The sequence below is a fragment of the Urocitellus parryii genome, chromosome 13 (genome assembly GCF_045843805.1).
Source record: "Urocitellus parryii isolate mUroPar1 chromosome 13, mUroPar1.hap1, whole genome shotgun sequence".
NCBI classification, from domain to species: domain Eukaryota; kingdom Metazoa; phylum Chordata; class Mammalia; order Rodentia; family Sciuridae; genus Urocitellus; species Urocitellus parryii.
In genome coordinates this window covers 30,941,310-30,954,655 of record NC_135543.1, presented here as the reverse complement: position 1 = coordinate 30,954,655, position 13,346 = coordinate 30,941,310, and the positions used below count along the sequence as shown (strand labels likewise).

The 13,346-nt window shown below is 36.5% G+C and overlaps 1 pseudogene; it reads left to right on the top strand.

Annotated features, from left to right (window-relative positions):
* The first annotated feature begins 205 nt into the window (after positions 1-205).
* On the top strand, positions 206-1,047 carry LOC113197274 (mediator of RNA polymerase II transcription subunit 8 pseudogene; annotated as a pseudogene).
* The last annotated feature ends 12,299 nt before the right edge of the window (positions 1,048-13,346 follow it).

Here is a 13,346-nt window from a genome sequence, read left to right as displayed (position 1 = left end):
AGAAGTTAATTAAAAACAGATGGAGGCATGGGGATATAGTAGTGTGCTTGCCTCTCGTGCACAAGGCCCTGGGTTCAATACCCAGCATCAAAAAAAAAAAAAAAAAAAAAGACCTAAATGTAAGAGGTAAAACTATAAAATTCATACAGGGGAAAACACAAGGAAAATTCTTCCCCAAACTGGAATTGGCATTGATTTTTTAGGCATGACACCAAAAGCACAGGAAAGGTCAGAACCAGGGTGCTGCAGCCACAGCTGTAGCAGTACAGAGAAGCAGTTTGGAGTATCATCAGGTGCCCTGTGGAGGCAAGGGGCCGACCTGAGGAGACCACTAGGAAGTTTTCACTTACAAGCTGGAGAAAGAGTAAAACTGGCTGAGCTGGCCCTCTGACCTACACAGCTTTTCATTGTTCTCTGGAAAGTTAAACACTCTTAACAAAATCCTTAAGCATAAGAAAACACCTGTGTTCCACAACCAGGTCATTTATTCCTCTGGTGTTGTCCCCAGACCCAAGATGAAGTTCTCATGTAGCAGATGAAGGAAGGACAAGTACCTGTTTTTAGCCATGAGACAGTCCCTGGCCATCTGAGAACCAACTTGACCCTAAGGTTGAAGAGCAGGAGAAGCAAGTAGCAGTGGACACTGTCCACATTGGTGTTGATGGAGCTCAGCAGCAGATTCCAAGCTTGAATAAAATGCGCTCAAACCTCTGGAGAAAATCAGCAAGGATGAGTGAGAATCATAAAATGAAGGTCTCTGGCCAAACAAGCAGCCCTTTAACCCTGAAGACAGCGATACCTTGGTGGCAGCTGTTGCCTTTGGGAAGGGGCTAATTAGAGACCATCAGGCAGCAGTGATCCTGGTCAATCAGAAGCTGGGACAATCCTTGCAAGATCATCAGGACCACAGCTAGTAGAGAAGGCAAAATCTACAAGCCAGCAGTGGCCATGCCCATGGGATACAAGTGTCTCCAGCAGGTCAACCATGAAATATGATAAGTAGAAAAAAACATCAAGTCAGCTTCAATGTATCCCTACCAGTGTTGAGCATGGACAGCAGCCGCTACTATCAAGGGGGTCTTTGCAGAGTTTGACAGCATATTACCTTTTATTCAAGGCTCACCTAGATGGGTACAATTAAAAAATAAATTAATTAGTTAAGCATGGGCTTTCATCAACAGACAAATCTCTGCTGGTGACTATATGGCTTTGGGCAGTGGACCTAAGTTTTCTCATTTGTAAATGATGATAATACCTACCTCAAGGTTTTATGAGAATTCAAACGAGAAAATGACTATACAACACTTAGTACATGGTGTATGAAATAATGGGTATTCAATAAATTATGGTTTCTAGAGCCCCCCCCCCAAAAAAAAAATGGTGCAGCCACTGTGGAAAACAATATGGCAGTTCCTAAAAAAAAAAAAAAGTATGCATATGCATAGGATTACTAGATGACCCAGCAATTTCAATTCTGGTGGTATACACTCAGAAAAATTAGAAGCAAGGATCCACAAAGACATTTGTACATTTAACATTTATACCAGTATTACTCATAATAGTTGAAAGGTGGAAACAAACCAAGTGTTCACCCACGAGTGAATGGTTAAATAAAATATAGTATGCACATTTGGTAGATCATTATTGGCCTAAAAAAGCACAATTCTGACACAGGCTACAACATGTATGAATCTTGAAGATGCAAAGAAAGGTGAAATAAATCAAACACAACAGGATACATATGGTACAATTCCATTAAAAGGAGGTATTAAAGTCATCAAATTCGTAGACAGAAAGTATTATGGTGGTAACCAGGCTCTGGGGAGAGAAGAAAATGGGTTTAGGTACTATTAATGAGTACAGACTTTTGTTTTCGGGAAGATAAAAACTCTCAAGATGGATGTTGGAGATTACTGTACTACAGTGTGAATGCACTTTTTAATGCCATATACATTTAAAAAATGGATAAACGGTAAGTTTAAGTGCGTATTTAACCACGAGTTTTTAAAGCTGAGGGAGATTATCTAAAAAGAAATTCACTGCTACGAATCCATACAAAGCATATAGGTAAAAACAATACTTATTTATCACATGAACATTGCATGACTTCCTTATGATTAGCAGACGCTAAGAATCCCCTTTTTCAGACAAAAATACTGAACTGGAGAGAGGCTAAGAGACTTGTCCACAGCCTAACGTGGTTTGTGATTCCTGTCCCAGTGTCCTTTCCAGAAAACCATAGAGCCACTATCAAGGATACTGTGTAAACACACTTGTCTACTTCTACATTTTCCCGTAACACCTTCCACAGGAGCCTATCCCTTCCCTAATGCACACCCCTACTTCTTCTCCTCCAGGAAACAGATCCATTATATATATATATATATATATATATATATATATATATATATATATATATATATATATATATAAAGTAGAATTATATATCATATATATGATATATAATCCCTCCTCTAAGTGGTTTGCTATTGTCCCCTCTCTCCCTTTAAAACATTCAACACTGTCTTTGGAACCATTTTATGCAATTTTAGTACCTATGGCCAAAGGAGAGTAGCTCAGTGAAACTCATGATTTATCTGACTTTGATTCATGATGTCCTTACCCAATCTCTTTCTAAAAGGAATGAAGAAATAGATATGAACATGCCTCAGAAATTGTACCCCATTCTCTTGCTTGTTGTCACTGCAATCCATCCAGGGCCATGCGAAGTCATATTAGTGCCTGAGATAAAAGGGAAATTAGTAATTCTGATCCTGTCTAATTTTTAAATTTTGATCTTTTGTTTATCATGGATATATGAATCAATTTTTATTTTCTAAAATATTGCATTAAAACGTGATTTTGAGCCAGGTGCAGTGGAGCACACCTGTGATCCCAGAGGCTCGGAATGCTCAGGCAATAGGATTGAGTTCAAATCTAGCTTCAGCAACATAGTGAAACTCTAAGCGACCCTCAAAGATCCTGTCTCTAAATAAATTAAAATATAAAAATGGGCTGGGGATGTGGCTAGGGGTTAAGCACCCCTGGGTTCAATTCCCACTACCAAACATATATACATATATACACACACCCACACACACACACATATAATATGCATGTATATATACACACATACATACACATATATATAATACATATGTGTATATAGATACATATACACATATATATTATTTTGTTTATTAGGATTTCTTTTAGTGCTCCTTAAATGTTTGTGACAAGTGTCCCTTACTCATCTCACCCTAGTCCCCACCCTAAATTCACCTCTTCAAAGAAAAAAAAAATGTAAAGAAAGAAAAAACAGAAAACTGCCTTTCCTGAATCAGCTAATAAAGCAAAGTCAAGTCAGGTGCCAGTCAAGTGTTTCGTGGATAAAAGCGTGAAAGAATCAGCTGTAACCCTACATGGAGAACAGCCCAGCGTCAATGTCTTTCATGTACCTTTTTGACAGGATCGTTTCAACCGAAAATCAAAAGCTTATATTTAAACACCATAAATTGCATATCTATGAAAAATGAAGTCCCTACAGGCTAACTTTCTGCATTTTTGTTCTTTTTAAAGAAGGTATTAGAGCAATTTGGGCTGTCTTCTTAAAAGATTTTTATTGTTGTGTGATAGGTAGCAGGAAGCTATCAACTGAATATGTAGCCAACAGGTCAGAAAGAAAACAATGTGGCTTGACTGCTAAGGATGTCAGTTCTGTCTCGACTGACCAAGGTGCGGTGTATGTGTGTGTGTGCAAATGCTTTGCATCTCTGCACCCCAGGCCTTGTTTATCAGCTCCCAGCCAAGCAACCTGAAATAGCTTTGTCTTTTAAATGCTACAGAGCTTTTCTCTTTGACTAGGAAATCTGTCAGGAGACCTGGCAGAACATTCTCCCACTCGGTGACAGTGGGGGTGAGAAAGTCTGCTCTTCCCTTTCCGAGGAATGCATTTGGAAGAGGTTTGAGAAGGCTCTGGTCAGATCTCAAGGAGCAGGACTGTTGAGAGAGGAAAAACGGTCTCCTCATTCGTCAGGCAAGGCAAATGCCATCACACTGCAGGCACAGTGGGAGAGTGGAGATAATGAGGTATTTTGAAACAGCAGACATTGTCAGAAAGACAGAAATTGGGAAAAAGGCTGAGGTGGTGAGTGATTATTTCTCAAAGGAGCAATGGAACACAAAATGGCTCTCAGTTTGGGTTAAGCAAGAGAGATGAGAAAAGGAAGTGTGTTATGAATTATTTACTACTGGATATAGTTTAGCTTTGATCCCAGTCCTAATTGTAAGGTTGTCTTGGTATGTATAAACTGAAATAAAAGAGAGTTGCCAACTTTTCTGACTGTATATTCCCATGGATGCACATATACCATGTTGTTCCTTAAAGATATACATAGGCTGAGTTTAGATTCATTTATAAGCTATATAATTCATCAGGTACTGGGAAGGTGATCTATCCTTCAATATGGTCTTCATCTGGGCTAAACTGTCTAAAACTCTGTCACTAGAGCTGCATTAATTTGAGTTAGTCATGATCTTTTTATTAAGTCTTTTTATTTATAAGTAAAACTGCACAAAGATAGAGGTAGTATTTATTAAGTGAACACTGAATTGTGTCCAAAAGAATATAAAAGTTTTTAGTATTTTCAATGACTACCCAGTGTCCTGAATCACCCAAGACACTGTCAGATTTCATCTATCGTCCTGAAATAACATCAACTTTTACTCTTAAAAGTCATATTAAATAGTGAACTATATTCTCACCATATCTCAACCATTTTTTTTCAATTGGTCTATATAAAATAGATTAATTCAAGACCTGAAGAGACCCTAGATATACAGGACAAAGTGTTTGGCTGTCTCAGAGTTCTGAAGAGGGAACACTAATGAGAAATGTCATCTATTTCATAATTTTGCTTCAGTCCTGATCTGATCCAGAACATCACTCTATCCAGACTTTGTTGCCAGCCCTTTCCTCATCGTATGAGGAATGTAATACAGCACCTCCCACACTTGGTTACAAGCAGTCTATCAATTGCAAATGAAAAATCAATCAAGAGAAGCATGCAACAATGAAATAACAAACTATTCAGGAGACTGTGCTGGTCATCTGCTAAATAAAAACTCCTGAAGTTTACAAAAAGCTGAAGGGGCCATCATTGCTGCTATCAGAAGGAGGTGTAGAAAAACCTGGATAACCCACACCTAGATAATTTTCCCACAAGAAATGGAAACTTGTTATTGCATCAATTCAGTGGCATTAACTGAGCAGGTATCAGACACTTCTCTGACCCTTTGACTAGGCCAGACATTAATGTGGGGTTCTTTTATAATACTCCATAATTCCTTTCTCATATTCTCATACCATGCTTTCATGTCTTTATTCTTAAATTAGCCATCTTTCTGCTAGGATGTAAACCCCTTGGTCATAAAAATAATTAACAGGTATTACAGCAGGCAATGGTCAAAGCACTTTGTATCAATTCAATAAATCCTCAAGGTCTCCCCAACAATGAGACTCATTGTAGTTTTTTCAAGGTTATACATATTCTAAGAGTTAAAGCTAGCATTCAACTTCAGATTGCTTTAAACCATTATGCTACATAGTCCGCCTTGAAGAGCAGCAATCAGATTGTCATAGACTTTTTTTTTTAATTCTTTTTTTTTTCAGATTGTCATGTTCTTTACCAGTGTTCCCAAAAAACCTAACAGAGTGCTTATACCATAATTGAGGCTCAAAAATATTTGAGAAAAGAATAAATACATGAGTAGCTTTAGATCCTGGCCACTAGAACAGGTGCAATTCCCAAAGAGCTAAATAAGTCACAGCTGCAGCCTTCTCGGGGCTCACACTCTATCAAGTCCCCATGAAACCTAGAAAGCAGAGTCAGTAACATGAAAAATTTGAGTGATGTTTTAATTATTTGCCTTGCACCCCATTTTTTAAAACCACTGCATTGTTTTTAACTTCAAAAGATATGTCATTATGATTGAGCTTAAATTTAGTGTGATGTTTTGCAAAAGTATTGTGTAGGAGGGAAATACAGGAGAATCATAAGATATATACTAGGCTCAAAAGTCACTTTATTTTGTTGATGTCACAACACATACACTTAAGAAGAAAATTAATTGTTATGCTGATTTTCATCCCTCTTGAAGACGGCAGATTGTGTCTCAGTAGTAGATCAGTGAACAGAGGGAATTGTGAACTAGACTAGTTGATGTGGTTCTGGGGAGAACAAGGCTAGGTAGCTAGAAATTAATGATATACTGTGATATGATATCCTGGGAGACTTCAACATGTTAAAAGTATGGTGCCTTTTCAAGTTTCTGAAGTCTTAAGTTGTAACGAATGACTAGAAGGGAGGTATGAGAACATTTCAAAAACGACGGAAACCATACATAAAGACATGATAATCATGTCTTTAGGGAACTTTGAAAAAGAAAAAAAAAACAGAGCTGACTATAGCCAATAGTCATGGTGGTGGGGAGAATAAAAGAATGAGACAATAATACTGGATTTAAATGAATTAGAAATAAGAAGCCTCCAATTAGAGCTTGTCTGTGGAAAGGTATTCAATATTACAGTAGATGGCCATCCTTCCATCGTTAATGTAGAAACTTTTCGAGTGGTAAACGTGCCTGGAATTATGTACTGTGCCTTAAATCCTCCGCTGCTTGCCAATACTCTATGAGATGAATTCTCAACATTTAAAGAGACCTTTCAGTTCTCGAGTCTCCAACTACATGTCAACTCCATCAGCACCACACTGACACCATGATGACTGACGTTGGTTTTGATTTGACATTTCAACCGTTGAAATACACAGGCACACTCACACTCACACACACAGAGCCTTCAACTTGAGATTTGATTGGCATCAGTCATTTCATAACCTGTCTCTTGGGGATTGGACCAATGGACCTTTTTAAAGCTCGCCTTATTGAACTGACCCTTCTGATCGGGACACATGATTCATACTTGCTAATCTTCTCAGGAGCCTTCCTCACCCTTAACAAGCCTGTCATTTCTTCTTCCTCAGAAATATTTTTCTCTGGGTACAAGATGATTTAAAATGTTATTTTTGTGTCTGTTCTTAACTTGTGAGGGAAAAAAAAAATCTATAAATGCATCAAAGAAGTAACTATTCAAACTGATTAGTGAATTTCCCCTGAGGAACGCAGGCATCTACCAAGTGGATTATATTTTAAAGGTGCATGTGGCTTCAGTCCCACTCAACAAACACGGCACCTTAAAACATTACATTTGGAAAGGTCTTTGGAGTTTATTACAAATTTCCACCCAGGAAAATAATCTTCGTCCCTGGTCTCGGTTAATTACCCTCCGCTCAAATATTTTCTGTTGATACAAGTTATCTTGAAAGTCAGTCTTATCCAGGGTGCTTCTAACACTTGAAAGTTCATCCCTATTTAATACTGAAATCAGCTTCCTTTGACTTCTTCCTCCTAAGTGCTAGTTTTGTTTGTTTGATTGCTTTTACTGTAATCACACAAATTAAGTCTCATATCTACTCCACAGGATTGTTCAGGGCTGACCTAACCTGACTGTCTACAGTTCCTTGTTTTCTTTATGTTTTTCTCATAACCAACCTAGCACAGTCTGTCCCTAACCTAGTTCTTTACCACCTTTCACAGTCTCCAAGAGTGCTTAAAGATTCGCACTTGAGAGGTTCTATGACCATTCTCAGGTCTTTTCAGTACCCTTGAATATGGTTCATCTCTTTTTATCTTCTCATGTTTACATAACTTTAACATCCTCTTAGTACACCATGGTCTTCTTTTCCCAGTTTGAAAACCATTAAGTGGTAGTCCCTGAGCAGAAAAAAAGGAATTATCATTTACTGACTTTATGTGTCCCACACTGTACTAAATGCCAGAATAGGAAAGATACAAAGATGGAAAAAATACAAACCCTCAAGGAATTTACACTCTATGGTTGGGGGGGGGCAGAAACACCTTGATATATGATATAAATAGGATGTCAAATGTTAGGGTTCGGTGTATTCTATTCTTTTAAATGACAATAATTTGGGAGGATGGTATAATTTCTCTCCAGTGAAGGGGAGTGAGAAGGAGGAAGAAAATATCTTCTGTCACATGGAGGCAAAAAGTCTACCAATGAAGAGCCACAACATAAAAGAATATGGTCACATTTTAAATAATAGCAGTACTATTTAAAGAACATATCTGAGCTAGTAATAACTTTGCTTTCTCTATGATTTCAAACCTCTCCCCCCTTCAGGCTGTACTTTATCCCCTAAAAGGTTCTTGGGATACTTCTTGTACACTACTAACTAAAAGCCTATCAATGGGCTTTCATTAATTCAGTAATAAAAATACAATAATGTAAATTCCCAAACAACCATTACCTGAAACTATTTCCCTACTTGTTACCGAAATACTAAAGAAAATTACAGTTTCAAAGAGTTTCAATTTTGCATATTTTTGGGGCAGAGTATGACAGTTTGATACCTGTGTATAACACGTAATGAATAAAACAGAGAAAAGCTTTCTGTCCCTAACATTAGTCACTTCTTGGTGTTGGGCTTTTATCTTCTCAATCCTTCAGTACTAAAATTTCCAAATCACTGCCTGTCCTACCATGTCCACTTCTTAGGAAAGTTGCCACTCACTTGGAATCTAGAACTAAGGGTAAATATCCACCCCTGGTAGATAAGTAGCCCCAGGGATGAACATCCATCCGGGTGCTGAGCTAGACAATGAGATTGTGTCTTGACAGACTTTAGAGAACAGTCAGTTGGAAGACAATTAGCCGGAGGGAAATGGAAGGCAAGTTCAGAAGAAAGTAAGGGAGCAGACAGGCCATGAGTTAGCATCAAAGACTGCTGAGACAAGGAAAATAATGATTCAGGTACCCAGGGGCACAAAGGCAGCGATCAGGTGGCCCCACAGAAGTTGAGTTCTATTTGCATCTTGCCTATTCCAGTGCTTTCTCCAAAAATCTGGGCAGGACTTCTGTTCCCGAACTTTGCTAGATGTAGTAGTGCTTATTGCATTCTTTCAACAAACTCCCTTTCTATTTGAGCCATGGGTTTCTGTTCCTTCCAGCAAAGTAGCCCTTGACTGAGAAACACCTAGAGATGCCTCTCACATTTCTCTTCTGTTTCAGCTTGTTTTAAATCACACTATATGAGCGTAGTTTCCAAAGTTTTGTGCAAAAAGGAAACATAGGAGTAAGATTAAGCAAATGTGAGTACATTGGGTTTTTTTAAACATTTTTTATTCAGTGCTTAAAGTTAAATGGGTAAGGGAAGAGAGTTGTTATTTTCTGTGCATGATAAGGAAATGGAAGTGTTTAAAACTGATGGAAAGGGGGAAAATGAAGTAAAGGAAATTTACATGCTTTATTCCTCAAAGAAATAAAAAAGCAGGATGTTGTTTGAGTGTTTTGATAGGAGATAGCATAAAAGTCACAGAAAGCCTTAGTTGCAAAAGGAAGACTTGGGCTGCAAGACTTGCCTTGCCAAAGTGATCTTTACAATAAATCTGTAAACCAATCAATTTATTTTTCTTGTTGGTTATGCTGTTCACTTACTGCAAACACCCCATTAAATTGCCAAGTAGAGAGTGGTCATAAACCAGAAGAGGGGTCATAAGCAGAACAAGAAGGGAAAAAATAGGGCATTTTTTTACCCTTTTTTACCAAAATATATAAGCTTATTAAGCTTCCCTGATAAATTTTTTCACACTTTAATGTTCGAGAGAAAAAGCTAGTTTACTCACAAACACACATCAGGAAGAAAATATATTCTAATAAAAATGTAGACAGCAGTAACAGTCATTCCCCATCTGTGAAAATTTGAGAGAGACACTAGTGTGGCCTCTCTCTACCTACAGGTCAAAATGAAAATCAGACCTGAACATAAAGGGATTCTGCAAAATTAAAACAGGCTTTATGAATGCAAGATACTGTCAATGCCAATTGCATTTTTTTTTTAGTTTTTGTAAACCTGGAAAGAAAACATAATATAATGATATGCTTCTCTTATTCTCTCCCTCCCTCACTTCCTTTAAAAGTTGGAAAAGTAATTATTAAAACTTCAGATGAATCCCAAGTTTGCTCATCCATAATGTCTTTATTGTTTCCTGGCTCTTTGAATGTCAATGAGTATATACCTCAAAATTACTCCTGTCAATTATGAAGGTCCTTATCTTAGTATTGATTTTTACATGCACAAATCAATAGCAGGATATGGCACAATAATTAATATTGGGAAACTGAATTGCTTTTTTTCCCAGGCACTTAAGAGTTAGCCACAGAAATGTTCTTCTTTGATACTGTATTTTTAGATCTATCCCATTTTGTTTTTGTTTCTATGACAAATCCTATCACGTCACAACACTAAATATTTTTAACTCATCCTATAGAATTTGGAACCTACATTTTGTAAACAAGGTCAATGCCTGAGTAGTTAGAAGCAAACTCTATTATACAAAAATATTTTAAATGTGATTACTTTTTTTGTTGTTCAGACCCTTGCCACGTACTTTCTCTCATATATTCTGAAATAAACATGTGACATCTATCAAATAATTTGTTTTTCAATAAATATTACTATGTGCCCAGCATTGTGTGAAGCACTGGGAAAACAAAAACAAGCAAGGTATTTTTTTCCCTTTAATAACTTCACAACCCATTATGTGGAATGAGACAGGCATAATGAACACATTGAGGCTATAAAATAAGATGCAAGTGTGGCGTGCAGTGTGGGTAGAAGCTTTTTTTCAGTAGGCATTGCAGCTGGCTCATACCCACCTGAGAACTAAATGTGTATTTCTCTTCCCAACTGTGTTCAGTGACAATGGGATTGAGAAACAGGGTATGGTGGAGTACTTACATCATGAGAACAGGCAAATGCTATAGGTCAGATCCCCACCTCCTCACCCTCCTAGAGAACCAGTTGTTAGGCATTTACTCAGACTGCTGTCCTTAACCCTTTCTGGGGTATTAAGGAAAGGTAGGGGCTGAATAGAGAGACTGAACTTAAAATCACTTTTTCAGCCTAGGTACCATAGTACAAATGAAAAAAGGCTTTTATAAACCCCATTTGTGTTTATGAATAGTCATTTAACAAGTGGGAATGTGGTCAATTGTTTGAAAGAACATAGTTGGTTAACTTTAAGTCTTTGGACAGCTGGTCACACTGGCCAAGAAACAGTGTAAACTGGCCATCTATATGAATAAATATATGTAATAAGGACATATCCACCAAGTAAGTTACCTCACTTGGTTAATTTCTATTACAGCATCATCAAAAGATGACAGAAATATCTCCTAGTGCTTTTAAGGTTGTATAACATCATGGAAGTTTGAAATGTGTGGGGATTGTCAAAATAAACCTTAGCAATATTATTTCGCCTTTGAATAGGTATGGTCAGGTACTTAGATAGCTGAATGATTGTTCAAAGCCACACAAAGTACCCATTAGGATAGAAAATCAAGTAGAGGTTGATAAATGATAAACCTCTGCATTTGCCATAGGTCAAAAGTCACAGACTTTCCTTTGCATCCTAACAGCCAGAATGAAAGCATTTTACCATGGTGATAGGTTCCATTTGCTTAGAAACTTCAGCCTGTGATCTTATCCAAGCCACCAAGTTCTTATTAATTTTTATGTTTTTATAGCAAACATGGTTAATACAGAAAATTTCAAAAAGATATTTCAAAAACAGTAAATAAAACAGGAGTAAAAGCCTGTCACCCCACACCATCCTAATTGACATTACAGTGTATTTCTATACATGCCTCTGTGTATTTCTATACCTATATATATTATATTTTTATAGATAGATCACACAGTAGATTTTGAAATGAAATGTTTTTTTCATATTGTATCTTTCTGTATTCCTCTATTAGTATCTAGTTCAACAATCCCTTATATTGGACATATAAATTATTTCTAATTTTTCTCATAAATAATATACAATTATCACCCATATATTAATCCTCACATGATGATTCATAATTAATCCCTTAGAATAAATTCTTAAAAGAAATAATTTAAAGTCAAGAGTAAAAATTTGTATATTTGTTGACAAATATCATCAAATTATTGTCCCACAAAAATTATACCAATATTCACCTGTCCCGTAATTTCAGGAAGTACCATTTCCTTCTATTTACTTAAAACTGCAACTTATTTTTCTTTCCTTGTGATGATTGAAAAATCCCATCTTACTTTAATTTATATTCCTTTGATCATAAAATAAGTTAAGATTTTTATAAGCTTACAAATCAATAAGCTTATCAGTCTGTTGAAATTCTTTGGGAATTTCCTGTTCATTTAATCAATACCTCAATCAATTTTTATGGGGGAAGAATAAGACCTTTTTATGCCATAAATGTAAGAATTCTTTTGTCTATATGTTATAAATAATTCCTCAAGGAGACATTTTAATAATTTTTAGGGTCAGTACTGTTACCACATTGCTTTCCTTATGATACTTCCATATCTTACAACAAATCAATTTGTTTTCTATTATCCCCAGGATGAAATCACCCTCTCAAATTACATATGTTATTAATCCTAATAACCATGATGATCATTGTGTTAACATATTCATATATAATTTATAAAGTACAGGTGAGTATTTAGTAGTGTTATGCTCCTGGTATGTTTCTATATATCATAGAAGTTATCATAAACTAAATAAATTTTGTTATACTTAAGAAAAAATAAAATTAGCATACAACCATATAGTCTTGCTACTCTATAGAGGAGGAAATGGAGGCACAGGAAAGCTATCTGTTTGGCTCAAATTTACAGAGAGTAATTTCTTCTGACACCTAAACCAATATTTTTTCTATTCTTTTCTCTACAACATGACAGTTCACCAACTGGACCCAATCTGTATTCTGGGTATTATTTATAATTTCTCATAATGAACAAGTCTGATCACCCATAAGAATGACTAATGCTCTCATGCCATTTTTGTTTTTAGTGACCCATTCAACTGTGGCCAGTCCCGTGGTCATGCTCTGCCACTACTTCACCACACATACATCTACCATCCATTTATTAAGATCATTTAAAGTTCAAACATTTTTATAGAACCTTTCCCTGATTCTTAGATCCATAATGACCTAGAATTTATTTTCATTCTTTTCACAAAAGAGTTAATAATAAGAAGAAGGAAAAGGGGGAGGAGGAAGAGGAGGAGGAGGAGGAGGGGAGGAAGAAGAGGAAGAAAAAGAGGCATTGACCATTTTTAAATAAAAATAATGAAAGCCATTGGATGTCACATGGTTATTTTAGGCTCTATATGGTCATTAGTAAACCTAATAGGCACATATATTAACTCAT